General features: G+C 46.0%; 1 protein-coding gene across 3 annotated transcripts in view; it reads left to right on the top strand.

The window, feature by feature from the left end:
• Positions 1-1,045: 1,045 nt before the first annotated feature.
• The window catches only part of TMC5 (transmembrane channel like 5), an 88,606-nt gene continuing 76,282 nt past the window's right edge, over positions 1,046-13,369 (top strand). For 2 of the 3 annotated variants that reach the window (XM_010340725.3, XM_074381985.1), the window contains exon 1: positions 8,578-9,250. The gene's annotated coding sequence lies outside the window, so the exon portion shown is untranslated. Of the gene's footprint in view, positions 1,384-8,577; positions 9,251-13,369 lie in introns of those variants that run through there. The other variant, XM_074381986.1, reaches the window with a different exon arrangement.

Raw genomic sequence — 13,369 nt, 5'->3', positions numbered from 1 at the left:
TATAGTTCAGCACTGTGAAGTATAGGAGGTATTCACATTGTGTAACAGATCTGTAGAATGTTTTCATCTTGAAAAACTGAAGTTCTATGTTCGTTGAACACGAATTCTCTCCCTCTTCCTTCCTCTAAGCCATTGGTAACCACCTTTCTCTTTTCTGTTTCTATGATTTAGATTGCTTTAGATACTTTAGATTGGAATCATACAGTATTTGCCCTTCTGTGCCTGGTTTATTTCGCTTAGCATGATATTCTTGAGGTTCATCCATGTTGTAGCATGTGACAGGATTTCCTTCTTTTTTAAGACTGCATAATATTCCCTTGTATGTATATAACCACATTGTCTTTACCCATTCATCTGCTGATGGACATTTAGTTTGCTTCTAACACTTGACTATTGTGAATAATGCTGCAAGAAACATGGATGTGCAAATTTTTTTTTTTTTTTTTGAGGCAGAGTCTTCCTTTGTTGCCTGGGCTAGAGCACGGTGGCACAATTACAGTTCACTGCAGCCTCCACCTCCCAGGATCAAGTCATCCTCCTACCTCAGCCTCCCGAGTAGCTGGAACAACAGGCATGTGCCACCATACCTGGCTAATTTTTGTATTTTTTTGTAGACTGGGTTTCACCATGTTGCACAGGCTGGTCTCAAACTCCTGGACTCAAGTGAACTACCTGCCTCAGCCTCTCAAAGTGCTGAGGCTACAGGCCTGAGCCATTGCCCAGCATATCATTCTGAGATCCTGCTTTGGCTTTTTTCGGCCATATACCCAGAAATGGGATTGTTGCATCATACCGTGTTGCTGTTTTTGGTTTTTCGAAGAACCGCTGTACTGGTTTTTACAGTGGCACCGTACCGTTGCATTCCCACTGGCAGTGCACAATTTATCCACATCCTCATCAACACTTATTTTTTTTGTTTGCTGTTTTTGTTTTTTGATGGCGGCCAGCCTCATAGATGTGAGACGATAGCTCATTGTGGTTTTGATTTGCATTTATCTCGTGATTAGTGATAATCATGAGGGGACTTGCATTTCTCTTAGGATTAGATGATGTGGCTCGCCGACAGTTTTGGAGAGCGCAGCCCTGACCCGTGAGCCTGCTGGGTCCTCCCAGCACCGCATCACGCAGGCCTGCGCGGCATCTGGTGGGCGCCGGCTAAGGCTGGCTCGATGGAAAGAAGGAATGAATGCAGACTACGGGCGGTGAACAGAGGTCTCGGATACCAGCAGGCGTCCTGACCCAGCGCTGGCAGGAACTGGCTCGATTCCCAGAGGAAAGCGGTCGGCCACCCAGGCAGGAAGGCCAGCTCTGGTGCAGGGTGCGCCGCCTGCGGGCTGGGCTGCTGTCCAGGGCGGGTCGATCGGAGGACGGGAGCGCCAGGAGGTGAGGCCGGTTCGCCAGGGGCGTCTTGGCGGAGCCCTCTCACGGGCTCCCAGAGAGGTTCGATGGGAAGAACCGGCTGCGGGGTCCCCAACGCGGGCAACAGCGGGGTGGCCAGGCGGGGCGGCCAGGCGTGTCAGCAGGGGCCGGGGCCGGGGAGCGAACCGGGTGCGGCGCCACGGTGCAGGGAGAAACACCAGGCGCGGGAATCTGGGAGCACGTGGAGGCGGCGGTGGCTCCAGCCCCAGACCGCCGCGCTCCGACCCTTTGCATGAAGATCAAACACCGCATGTTCTCACTCATAGGCGGGTGTTGAACAGTGAGAACACATGGACACAGGGAGGGGAGCACTACACACTGGGGTCCGTTGGGGGGAAATGGGGGAGGGACGGGGGGGTGGGGAGGTGGGAAGAGAGAGCATGGGGAGAAATGACAGATACAGGTGAGGGGACGGAAGGCAGCAAACCACACTGCCATGTGTGTACCTATGCAACAATTTTACATGTTCTTCACATGTACCCCAAAACATAAAATGCAATTTAAAAAAAAAAAAAGAAAGCTTTCGGGTAATGCACAAGTCCCCGCCGCCGCCTCCATGCAGCCTACCCTGCAAGTGCAGGAAGAACCTGTCTCTCAGGTGCTTACCCGACCCTGCCCGATCCGGTGAGTTTTTTTTATCTGAGCAGCGGCCTGGGTGAGAGGGAGCAGGGGCTTTGGAAGCAGCTCACTGTTTGTGTGCTGTGCGTCTCTGGACAAGTTACTTATTCTCTCTGTCTGGGCTCCATTTTCCACATCTGTTTAAAAAAAAAAAAAAAAAAAAAAAGGTTAAAATTGGACCTCCCTCACAGAGATTCCATGAGCCTTGTTTGATTCCTAAAGGTTAGATGCTGTTATTTCTCCTGGGGTAATCTCTGAAATAGGGTCTCTGGTCCCCTTTTCACCCACGGGAGATCGTTTCAGACAGTTAAGTAACTTGCCACAGCAATTAAATAAAAACTGTGGGAATTGAACTCAGGAAGTCAAACTCCAGAGACTGGATCTTATCTAATCTAGGTCCCACTGTTTCTCAGCAGGGTGAACTTGGGTTTGCTACTTCTGAGACCCTTTGCCCTAACTGTGAAACAGGCGCAATAATAGTAGTTTGCCGATGGGGTCGTGAAGAGCTACTGAACTAATCCACACACGCGTCCCCCTACTGATGTGTGCGTGCCGGGAGGGTAAGATTTTTTTCTGTTTTGCTTGCAAATACATTCCCAGTGCTGGCACACAGTGGATGCCCTATAAATACTTGTTGAATAAATAAGGAGCACATGCTACCTTTTATCCTTCCAATAACTCCTGCTAGTCCCAGACTACTGATGAGAAGACAAAGATTCAGGGAGGTTGAATAAGTCACCCCATGTTACCTGGGTAATATGTAGAGGAGTCTGCGTGATCTTGACAAGCAATCCAGGTTCCATCACCTCTTAGCAGGGTGAATATGGCAATTATCTGATTCCTCTGGGGCTCAGTGTCCTTATCTGTAAAATGAGGACAATCATGGCACCTATCCTAGAGGGTTTTTGTGGATTTTTTTTTTTTTAAGTTGCTGTCTCACTCTGTTGCCCAGGCTGGAGTGCAGTTCTGTGATTGTTCACATATCTTCAACCTCCCAGGCTCAAGCAATCCTCCTGCCTCAGCCTCCTGAGTAGCTGGGACTATAGGCATGCACCACGATTCCTGACTAAATTTTCAAATTTTTTGTAGAGATGGGGTTCTCACTATGTTGCCCAGCCTGGTCTTGAACTTCTGGGCTCAAAAGATCCTCCTGCCTCAGCCTCCTAAAGTGCTGGGATTACAGGCATGAGCCACCGAGCCCGACCTTCTGTGGGGATTAAATAAAGATGAAACAGAGCAGTGCCTGGCACTTCGTAGGTGCTCAGTCAACATCAGCTACAGTAAATGCTGTGACCGCCCTCTACAAAAGTGGGGAATGGCACAGTGGTTGTGTCCATTTAGAGGAGGCAGAGGGAAAAGCGGGATGTCATGGGGCAGAGGTGATGACGGAGCTTCCCTGCCTTCTGAGTAGCCCACAGAACCAGGCCCTGAAGAGGAAGGGTGCCACCCACATCCCTGCTCTTCACCTGGGGGCACCAAGAGGCTGTCTCGAGGACCTGCCATTCTTTTGTTAAAGAGAGCGTAGTGTTCTGTCTTCTTCTCCTGCTTGCAGCTGATGAAGCTTTGGGAGGAGGATTTCAGGTGTGGTTATTCTAGCTAGACCTGGGTTCACCTGTCATCTTGGAGTAATTCCCAGCTCTGGGATTTTGGCAAGTCGTCTTTGGAGCCTCAGTTTCCTCACCTATAGAATGGAGAGAATCGTAGGTCCTCCTAGGGCTGTTGGAGGAATGATCTGCATTCATGTCCAGAGAGCGCTAGGCAGAATGTCTGGCACATAATTAATGACAGCTCTATGTGTCCATATTATTTGATGCCTGATGTTCCTTTCCGTTCCTGGCTTTAGGATCTGTGGCTGTGTGGGTCAAACTCTCCAAGGAGGATTAAATAAAGCACCTTTTCCTTAAACCCCCTTCCCATCTATTTATTTTTTTATTTTTATTTTTAGAGACAGCGTCTTTTCTGTTGCCCAAGTTGGAGTGCAGTGGCACGATTTAAGGCTGTAGCCCCCTGCGGTCTTAAAGTCCTGGCTCAGGCGATCCTCCCACCTCAGCCTCCCGAGTATCTAGGACTACAGGTGCTCACCACCTACATCCAGCTAATTTTTAAATTTTTTGTAGGGACGAGGTCTCATTATGTTGCCCAGGCTGGTCTCAAACTCCTGGCCTCAAATGATCTTCCTGCCTCAGCCTCCCAAGTAGCTAGGACTTCAGGTGCACCCTACCACCCACTTCTCATCCAGACAGTCTCCTTCCAGGGATCTCCATCTGTCAAATTTTTGAAGAGTTTTGCATTCTGGTAGGGCAAATGCTGCCTTTAAATGTGCCAGGGCAGACTGGACACAGTTGCTCAAGCCTATATTCCCAGCACTTTGGGAGGCCAAGGCGGCCAGATCACTTGAGTTCAGGAGTTCAAGACCAGCCCGGGGAACACGGCAAGACCTTTTCTCTACTAAAATTACAAAAATTAACAGGGCATGGTGGTACATGCCTGTGGTTCCAGCTACTCGGGAGGCTGAGGCATGAGAATTGCTTGAGCCTGGGAGGCGGAGGTTGCAGTGAGCCAAGATTGTGCCACTGCACTCCAGCCTGGGTGACATTGAGAAACTCTGTCTAAAAAAAAATGGTGGGGGGTGGCCAGGGCAGTTTCTGGGGACAGTAAGTTTGGCATGGGATGGGAGGGACATTGTATTTTCCTCTTAGGGGAAGGCATTACAACCTTTAATATGGTACTTAGTGGATGAGGAATCCTAGCCTTTTAACATAATCATAGTATTTAATGTCTGTTCTGCTTCCCATGTGCCTGGTATCGTGCTAAGTCCCAATTCAAGTCATCTATAGAACTCAGGCTCCAGAGCCAGACCACTTGGGTTAAAATCCTGCCTCTGTCACTTCCTTGCTGTGTGACCATGGGCCAAGTTACTTAACCTCTCTGTGCTTCAAATGCCTCATCTGTAAACTGGGCTGATTCTAATAGTACCTAATTCATAGGGCTGCCATGAGGATTAAATACAACCCACACATAGATGGTGGTAAGAACAATGTAATGATAAATGTTGGCCACTGTGTATTATCATGACTTCCATTTGACAGCTAAGGAAACTGAGGCAGGCTCAGGGAAATTCATAACCTGCCCAATGCCACAGAGCTATCTTTTCTATTCCAGCATCTGCTCATTTATTTTCATTTCTCTCTTAATTCATGCCCCCACTACACCCCTTAATTCAATCATCAGCCTCTATCTAGGATCCCTGCTTCCTGTGTCTGGGGTTCCCAGCATCTGCTGATGCCAGAAGGTTCTCCCTCTTCCTCACTTCCCAAACTTGAGGAGCTCCCCAGTGACCTTGGAAATAGATCTTTTTCTTTTCTTTCTTTCTTTTTTTTTTTTAATTTCTTTATTTTACTTTAGGTGCATACTGCATCTGGCATTTCACCCCATGTTATCGCTACCCACCGTCTCTCCCCTACCCCCGCAACCGCCCCCAGTGTGTGATACTCCTCTCCCTGAGTCCATGTGTTCTTGTTGTTCAACACCCACCTATGAGTGAGAACATATGGTGTCTGGCTTTCTGTTCTTGTGTCAGTTTGCTGAGAATGATGGTTTCCAGATTCATCCAAGTCCCTACAAAGGGCATGAACTCGTTGTCTTTTATGACTGCGTAGTATTCCATGGTGTATATGTACCACATTTTCTTTCTCCAGTCTATCATTGACAGGCATTTGGGTTGGTTCCAGGACTTTGCTGTTGTACACAGGGCTGCAATGAACATACGTGTGCATGTGTCTTTATAGTAGAATGATTTATAGTTCGTTGGGTATATGCCCAGTAATGGGATTGGTGGGTCAAATGGAATTTCTAGGAAATAGATCTTTTTTCTTTTACGTTTCCTATTGTTTTCTCCAATTACTAACACAAGACGCATGCAAGTTATTTTAAATTTTTATTTATAAAAATATTTGCATAGAAAGTGAAAAACTCTGTTAATTCACCTCCTGGTCGTAACTGCTGTTTGGAGTTTCATGTATGATACTCCAGATTTCTCCCTCTCCTCCTGGGTGTAATAATAGAGATTATTTTTGCTTATCTTTTAAAAAGATGGGACCATGCTATTCATACTATGTGCAATTCACAGGAGACAATTTTCAAGATTTAACTTATTTTTTGAAAAAGTAACACTGCCATATGGTATAAAACTCCAGAGAGGTCAGGCACACTGGCTTGTAATCCCAGAGCCTTGGGAGGCTGAGGCAGGAGGATCACTTGAGGCCAGCAGTTTGAGACCCAGGCAACATAGGGAGACCCTCACAGGCCTGGGCAACATAGGGAGAGCCCATCTCGGCAAATAAAGAGAAATTAAGTGAGCATAGTGGTGAGTGTCTGTAGTCCCAGCTGCTCAGGAGGCTGAGGCAAGAGGATTGCTTGAGCCCAGCTTGGGCAACAAAGCAAGGCTCTGTCTCTAAAAAAGAAAAATGGAAAAAATCCAAAAGATGTCTAAGCAAATATTGGAAAGTATCTCCCTCCGTATTGTCTCCAGCCACCCAGTTTCTCACTCTGGAAGCAGCCACTATTGCCAATTTACAGTCTACCTGCAGTCAAGAAATGTATAATTACAGTTTATAGGGCATGTATGTGTCTTAAACTGAAATATGTAAAAATATGGTATCGTTTCTAGAAGAGGAGACACAGAGGAGAGAAAACTTCATTAAAGAAAATGTTGAGCTGCTGATTTCCTTGTCTCGTGAACTCTCCCTCAATGAAGAGTGAGAAGACCCTGTTCAAAGTCCACGGAACTTGGTAACATTCACAGCAGTGGTTCTCAGCTGGAGGCAGTTTTGCCTCCCAGGGGATATTTGACCATTCCTGAAGACATTTTTGGTTGTCATAGCTTGCAGATGGCGTGGGGTTGGGTGTCCTCCTGGTATCTAATAGATAGTAGCTGGGCATATTGCTCAACACCCTACAATGCACAGAACAGCCCCCCCAGCTCCCCACAACAGGGAGTTGTCTGGCCCCAAATGACAGTACTGCTGAGGTTGGGAAATCCTGACTGATAGCTACAAAAGGATCAAAATTACTGCTTTGACTTCTTTCCTGGAGCTCCTTTGGCTCAGCCCCATGATGATTGGCAGACAGAATCCCACGATCCAGATGCTCCTAGAATCACGTGCTGCCAGGTACTGTCCTTTCACCCCAGTAATGACAGGCCTTGTGACAAAGCAAACCATCTCTTGGAAACCACCACTCTCCTCCTCTCATTTCCTCTGATCATACAATTTGTAACTCAAGTCTCTTCCACAGGAGAAAATTCCATTTCTCCATTGGAAAGCCACTATTTCGCATTTAGTGCTAATACATCAAATAATGGGGCTGGGTGCAGTGGCTCATGCCTGTAATCCCAATGCCTTGGGAAGCCAAGGTGGGATGATCACTTGAGCCCAGGAGTTCAAGACAAGCCTGAGCAACATAGTGAGACCCCATATCTACAAAAAATAAAAATGTTAGCCGAATGTGGTGGTACACATCTGTAGTCTCAGCTACTTGGGAGGCTGAGTGAGGCAAGAGGATTGCTTGAGCCCAAAAGACAGAGGCTGCAGTGACCTCTGATTGCACCACTGCATTTCAGCCTCAGTTGACAAAGCAAGAGCTTGTCTTAAAAAAAAAGGGGGGGGGAACAGTAACTGTAGGCCCCAATTCTTTTTGTGAATTATAGAAATAAGACATTCTTTTTCCTTTGAAATGATACTCCCCCAGATATAAGTGTCGTAGGAAACAGATCTTATTTGTTCTGGCATTTGTAAAAATACAGAAATTTGATCCAGCCCTGGATTATCTACTACCTTCTTTCTTTCTGTATGAATATGAAATCTCCTTCTCAGAGAAAACCCTTTGTGATGAATTAGCATCCCATCTGCTGGGGTTTATCCCTGGGAATCTGAGTCTTAGGTGGCTAGAAATAATCTTAGTCCAAATTTTCTCAAATGTTAACTGATGTAACCCTTATCAACACTAGGAGGAGGGAGCGTATATAGTTCCCACTTTGTAGATTAATGGGAAGGAAATTGAGGCTCAGAGGGGTTGAGACATTACAGTCGTAGAGTGCCAGAGTCAGGATTTGAATTCAAGTCAACTGTCTTGGAACGTGGGCTGGTTTAATACTGCCTGTCCTTTATTTCCAGAAGTGGCATGCCATTGGTAATTATAATTACAGAGTTAAATCTGTATGGTCCACATGTTGCTGAAGGGGATGTATCTATAGAAAAACGTGGCCAGGTCAGGTACAGTGGCTTATGCCACTGTAATAATAATCCCATCAGTGTTTTGGAGGCTGAGGGGGTGGATCACTTGAGCTTAGGAGTTCAAGACCAGCCTGGGCAACATGACAAAACACTATCTCTTCAAAAAATACAAAAAAAAATAGGGATGGTGGCTTGCACCTTTAGTTCCAGCTAACTTGGGAGGCTGAGGCAGGAGGCTCCCTTGAGCCCGGGAGGTGGAGGTTGCAGTGAGTGACACTGAACTCCAGCCTAGGCGACAGAGGGCAACCCTGTCTCAGAAAAAAGAAAGCAGCCAGTGCCTGGGGGTGTCTAGTGGGGTATTGCATTCCGTTCTTTCTTGGATTAATGAATTCAGGTAATCTCTTCCCACACCACTTCACTCCTTGGAGTTAAAAAACACACATAAAACAAATCTACTTACTTCCTTTTGGTGTCCAAGAAATGAAATAACCTCTGTAAAGGACTTCGACCTTTTTATTGAGCTGATGTCAAAAGAACATTAGTAAGAAGGAGGAGTTAGGGTTTAGGAAGAAGGAATTGCACAGTTTGGAACCTGAGTTAGGGCTTCATCGTTGCACACTCAGTGGACAGAGGCCACAGGTGCAGCTGTGATATTAGAGGTGGAAGACTGATTTGCATTTTAACCAGGTAAGACCTGGTTATTCATTGGTTGGGGAAGAAAGAGATGATAGCCAGAGTGGTGTAAAACTGCAATGAGCTCAGTAAACGCACCCTCCCCATGATCTCGGTGGCATCCTGCCCAGCTGTGTGACCAATACAGGAAGGAGCGCTGTCTTTAAGGAGACACAGCACACAGGCGAAAAACATGGCCCTTACCGGTTAGTTAATAAGAAAAAGAGGACCTGCTGCCTGTCCCTCTGGCTTTGAACCACAAAATGAAGAGGAAGTTTATCTGGATTTTCCTGCAGGACTGAGGGCAGGTAAGACTGCTCTGAAGGAGGGGTGGGAAGTTATGGGAATAATGGGGAATGCTTGGGAACGTGTCAGGGAAGGAGAACAGAAACTGAGGCTGTCCTATTGCTTATTGCTGGACGAGGGTACAGAATTGAGGCACAACAGACATTTGTTAGTGGAAAGAATGACCATAGGGAAATGGGCGGCAAGAGAGTGTGTTGATTATGAGAACGAGCCCTAGGGTTGGTTATCTGCCTGAGCTGGAATCTGGGCTTCCCCAGGTCTAACTGTGGGATTCTGGGTGAGATATTGTACCTTTCTGGCCTTGGTTTCCTTGTCTGTAGAATGGGTAGTATGCCAAAAGCGCCCACTTACACAGGTGGGTGCCAGAGCTAATAAGAAAATATGGTGGACCACAAACACTCAATAGATGTGACCTCTATGTCCTGGGGTGTCTACTGGAGCATCGCGTTCTAGAAGAATGCTTAGTTGAATGAGTGAATTCAGATATTCTCTCCCAACCCTACTTCACTCTCTGGGGTTAAAAAAAAACAAACCAAAAACCCAAATCTATGTACTTCTTTATGGTGTTCAAGAAATAATAACCTCTCCTCATTTCTCTCACCCTTCTTTTTTCTCATCCTTTTCTTCCTCTGATAAGTGATTTTTGCATTGCTTTTTTTTTTTTTTGACAGGCTCTCACTCTGTTGCCCAGAGTGCAGTGGTGAAATCATAGCCCACTCTAGCCTTGATCTCCTGGGTTCAAGCAATCCTGTTTCAGCCTCCTGGGTAGCTGGGACTACAGGCGCACGACACCTGCCCCCCTACCTTTTATGATTTTTAGTAGAGACGAGCTCTCACTATATTACCTAGGATGGTCTCAAAACTTCTGAGCTCAAGTGATCTTCCTGCCTCAACCACCCAAAGTGCTGGCATTACAGGCATGAGCCACCATGCACAGCCAACAACGAACACTACCACTGATAAATAGTGCTGTTTTCATGCTTGTTGTTGTCGTTAACTTATTATTATTGTTATTGTTTGACTAGATTCTTTTTACACAGGAGAAGGGAAGAGAAGCTCAGTGGAAATTAATGTCAAAAGTAGAGTTTATTGTCATATTTTGCCAGGATAGGTCCTGTCACCAGACGACAGGGTCAAGTTCAGGTTATAGAACATCTTCATTAACGTTAATGAATAACACGGTGAATCATATTTGCCAAGGTTTTTCAGGATGGCATGGCAGGAGATGATACACTATTATGGCTCAGGTTATTTCCAGTCACCTAATATTCATCGTTCTTGGAGATAAATTATAGCTGCTAGAATGTTAATCATCAGATACAGTAATTTCTGCAAAGGCATTCATAGGGAAAGGAATATTTATAGGGAGTGTAGTGGCATGATCATAGCTCATTGCAGCCTTGAACTCCTGGGCTTGAGTGATCCTCTTGCCTTAGCATCCTGAGTAGCTGGGACTGCAGGCGTGCACCACCATGAACAATTAAAAATCAACGAATTTTAAAATTTCTATAGAGACAGAGTTTTACTCTGTCCCCCAGGCTGGAGTGCAGTGGCATGATCATAGCTCACCGCAGACTCAACTTCCTGGATTCAGGTGATCATCCAGCCTCAGCCTCCTGAGTAGCTGGGACTAACAGCTACATGCCACTGTGCTCAGCTAATTTTTAAAAATGTTTTGCAAAGCCAGCATCTTGCTGTGTCACCTAAGCTGGTCTCCAACTCCTAGTTTCAAGCAATCCTCCTGCCTCAGCCTCCCAAAACCCTGGGATTACATGAGTGAGCCATCTCACCTGGCTGAACATGGGTATCATTTAAAAGGAAAAAAAAAGTCCTGTGTCTAGAATTCATGAGAAGAATTGGAAGCTCATAGTTACAATTCCCAGCCTCTGCTGTGTTAGCACCCACATCCAATGCAAAATAGTGGCCTTCCAAAGGAGAAATGGAATTTCCTCCTGTGTCAGAGACTTGAGTTATAAATTACACGATCAGAGGAAAGGACTTAAAATGAGAAGATGTGAGTGGAGGTCTCCAAGAAAATGGTTTAGGTCACTCAAAGAATTATCACTCCTAAGGTGAGATAACAGGACCTGGCAGCGCGAGACTCATGGACACCCGGATCACAAGGTTCTGCCTGTCAGTCAGTGTGGTGCTGAGATCAGAGCCGGAGCCAAAAGCACAAAGCAGTCATTCTGATCCTGTCTGTTTTGAACATGCTGATTTTTTTTTTCATGGGTTCTTTTGCATTTATTTTTATTTTAAAAAATACCATGTTGGCCGGGCGCGGTGGCTCAAGCCTGTAATCCCAGCACTTTGGGAGGCCGAGGCGCGTGGATCATGAGGTCGAGAGATCAAGACCATTCTGGTCAACATGGTGAAACCCCGTCTCTACTAAAAATACAAAAAACTAGCTGGGCGTGGTGGCGCGTGCCTGTAATCCCAGCTACTTAGGAGGCTGAGGCAGGAGAATTGCCTGAGCCCAGGAGGCGGAGGTTGCGGTGAGCCGAGATCGCGCCATTGCACTCCAGCCTGGGCAACAAGAGCGAAACTCCGTCTCAAAAAAAAAAAAATAATAATATAAAATAAAATAAAATAAAATAAAAATAAAAAATACCATGTTAAGATATTATTTATTTTGATGATATGGTGTGTCCCCATCCAAATCTCATCTTGAATTGTAGCTCCTATAATCCCCACGTCATGGGAGGGACCAGGTGGGAGGTAATTGAATCATGGGGGCGGGTTTTCCCCATGCTGTTCTCGTGATAGTGAATAAATCTCACGAGATCTGGTGGTTTTATAAAGGGCAGGTCCCCTGCACAGGCACGCTTGCCTGCTGCCATGTAGGATGGGTCTTTGTTTTTCCTTCACCTTCCCCCACGATTGTGAGGCCTCTCCAGCCATTTGGAACTGTAAGTCCCTTAAATCTTTTTTCCTTTATTAATTACCCAGTCTCAGGTCTGAAAATGGGCGAATCCACTTGATTTCCGGGATTTTTGGCCCCCTTTAAATTTGCATCCCAGTTCAGCACTTATCTTATTCCCTCCCCCTAGTCCTGGCCCCACTGCCAACAGCATTGAATCTAGAAACTTCCCAAGCTTGACTTTATACTTACCCAATATGGAAGAAAAGGTAGCAGAATTCAAGAGGTGAATGTGGAACAAATCAGAGTTGAAAAAATAAAATTCGAGCCAGGTGTGGTTGGCACACACCTGTAGTCCCAACTACTCCGGAGGTTGAGGTTGAAGAATGGCTTGAGCCCAGGAGGTTAAGGCTGCAGTGAGCTATGATCACATCACTGCACTCCAGCCTGGATAATAGAGTAAAACTCCATCTCTTTAATGAGAGAGAGAGAGAGAAAGAAGAGAAGAGAAGAGAAGAGAATTTGCTATGACACAAGGATATTTAAAGGTGAGGGGAGAGAGAAAGAATTTGCTTTTCTGCTTCCCTGAGTGGAGTGAAAAGAGGGACATTTAGGATACTGTATTCCAAAGGGAACTCCAATGCCCTGCTTCCAAACCACCTTCCAGGTGTCTCCATTTACTTAGGGACCTGGATTGCTCGGAAACTTCCATAGTCATATGTTTGCATTCTCAAGTATTTACTTAATTTATCTTTTTTATTTGGAAACCACATGCTTTATTTTCAAAAGTTGTAAGCAACTGGGCATGGTGGTTCACATCTGTTGTAGTCCAAGCACTTCGGGAGGCCAAGGTAGAAGGATCTCTTGACCCCAGGCATAAGAAATCAGCCTGGGTGCAACTCTGTCTCTACCAAAAAAATTAAAAAATAGGCCAGGGGCAGTGGCTCACACCTGTAATCCCAGCACTTTGGGAGGCCGAGGTGGGTAGATCATGAGGTCAGGAGTTTGAGACCAGCCTGGCCAACATGGTGAAACCCTGTCTCTACTAAAAACACAAAAAGTAGCTGGGCATGGTGGCAGGTGCCTGTAATCTCAGCTACTCAGGAGGCTGAGGCTGGAGAATTGCTTGAACCTGGAAGGCGGAGGTTGCAGTGAGCTGAGATCACACCATTGCCCTCCAACCTGGGCAACAGAGCGAGACTCCACCTCAAAATTAATTGATTAATTTAAAAAATAAAAATTTAGCCAGGCATGGTTGTGT

The sequence above is a fragment of the Saimiri boliviensis genome, chromosome 12, assembly GCF_048565385.1.
Source record: "Saimiri boliviensis isolate mSaiBol1 chromosome 12, mSaiBol1.pri, whole genome shotgun sequence".
Classification (NCBI taxonomy): Eukaryota; Metazoa; Chordata; class Mammalia; order Primates; family Cebidae; genus Saimiri; species Saimiri boliviensis.
Note: the sequence above shows the minus strand (reverse complement) of the source record. Positions and strands in the feature narration are given on the sequence as shown.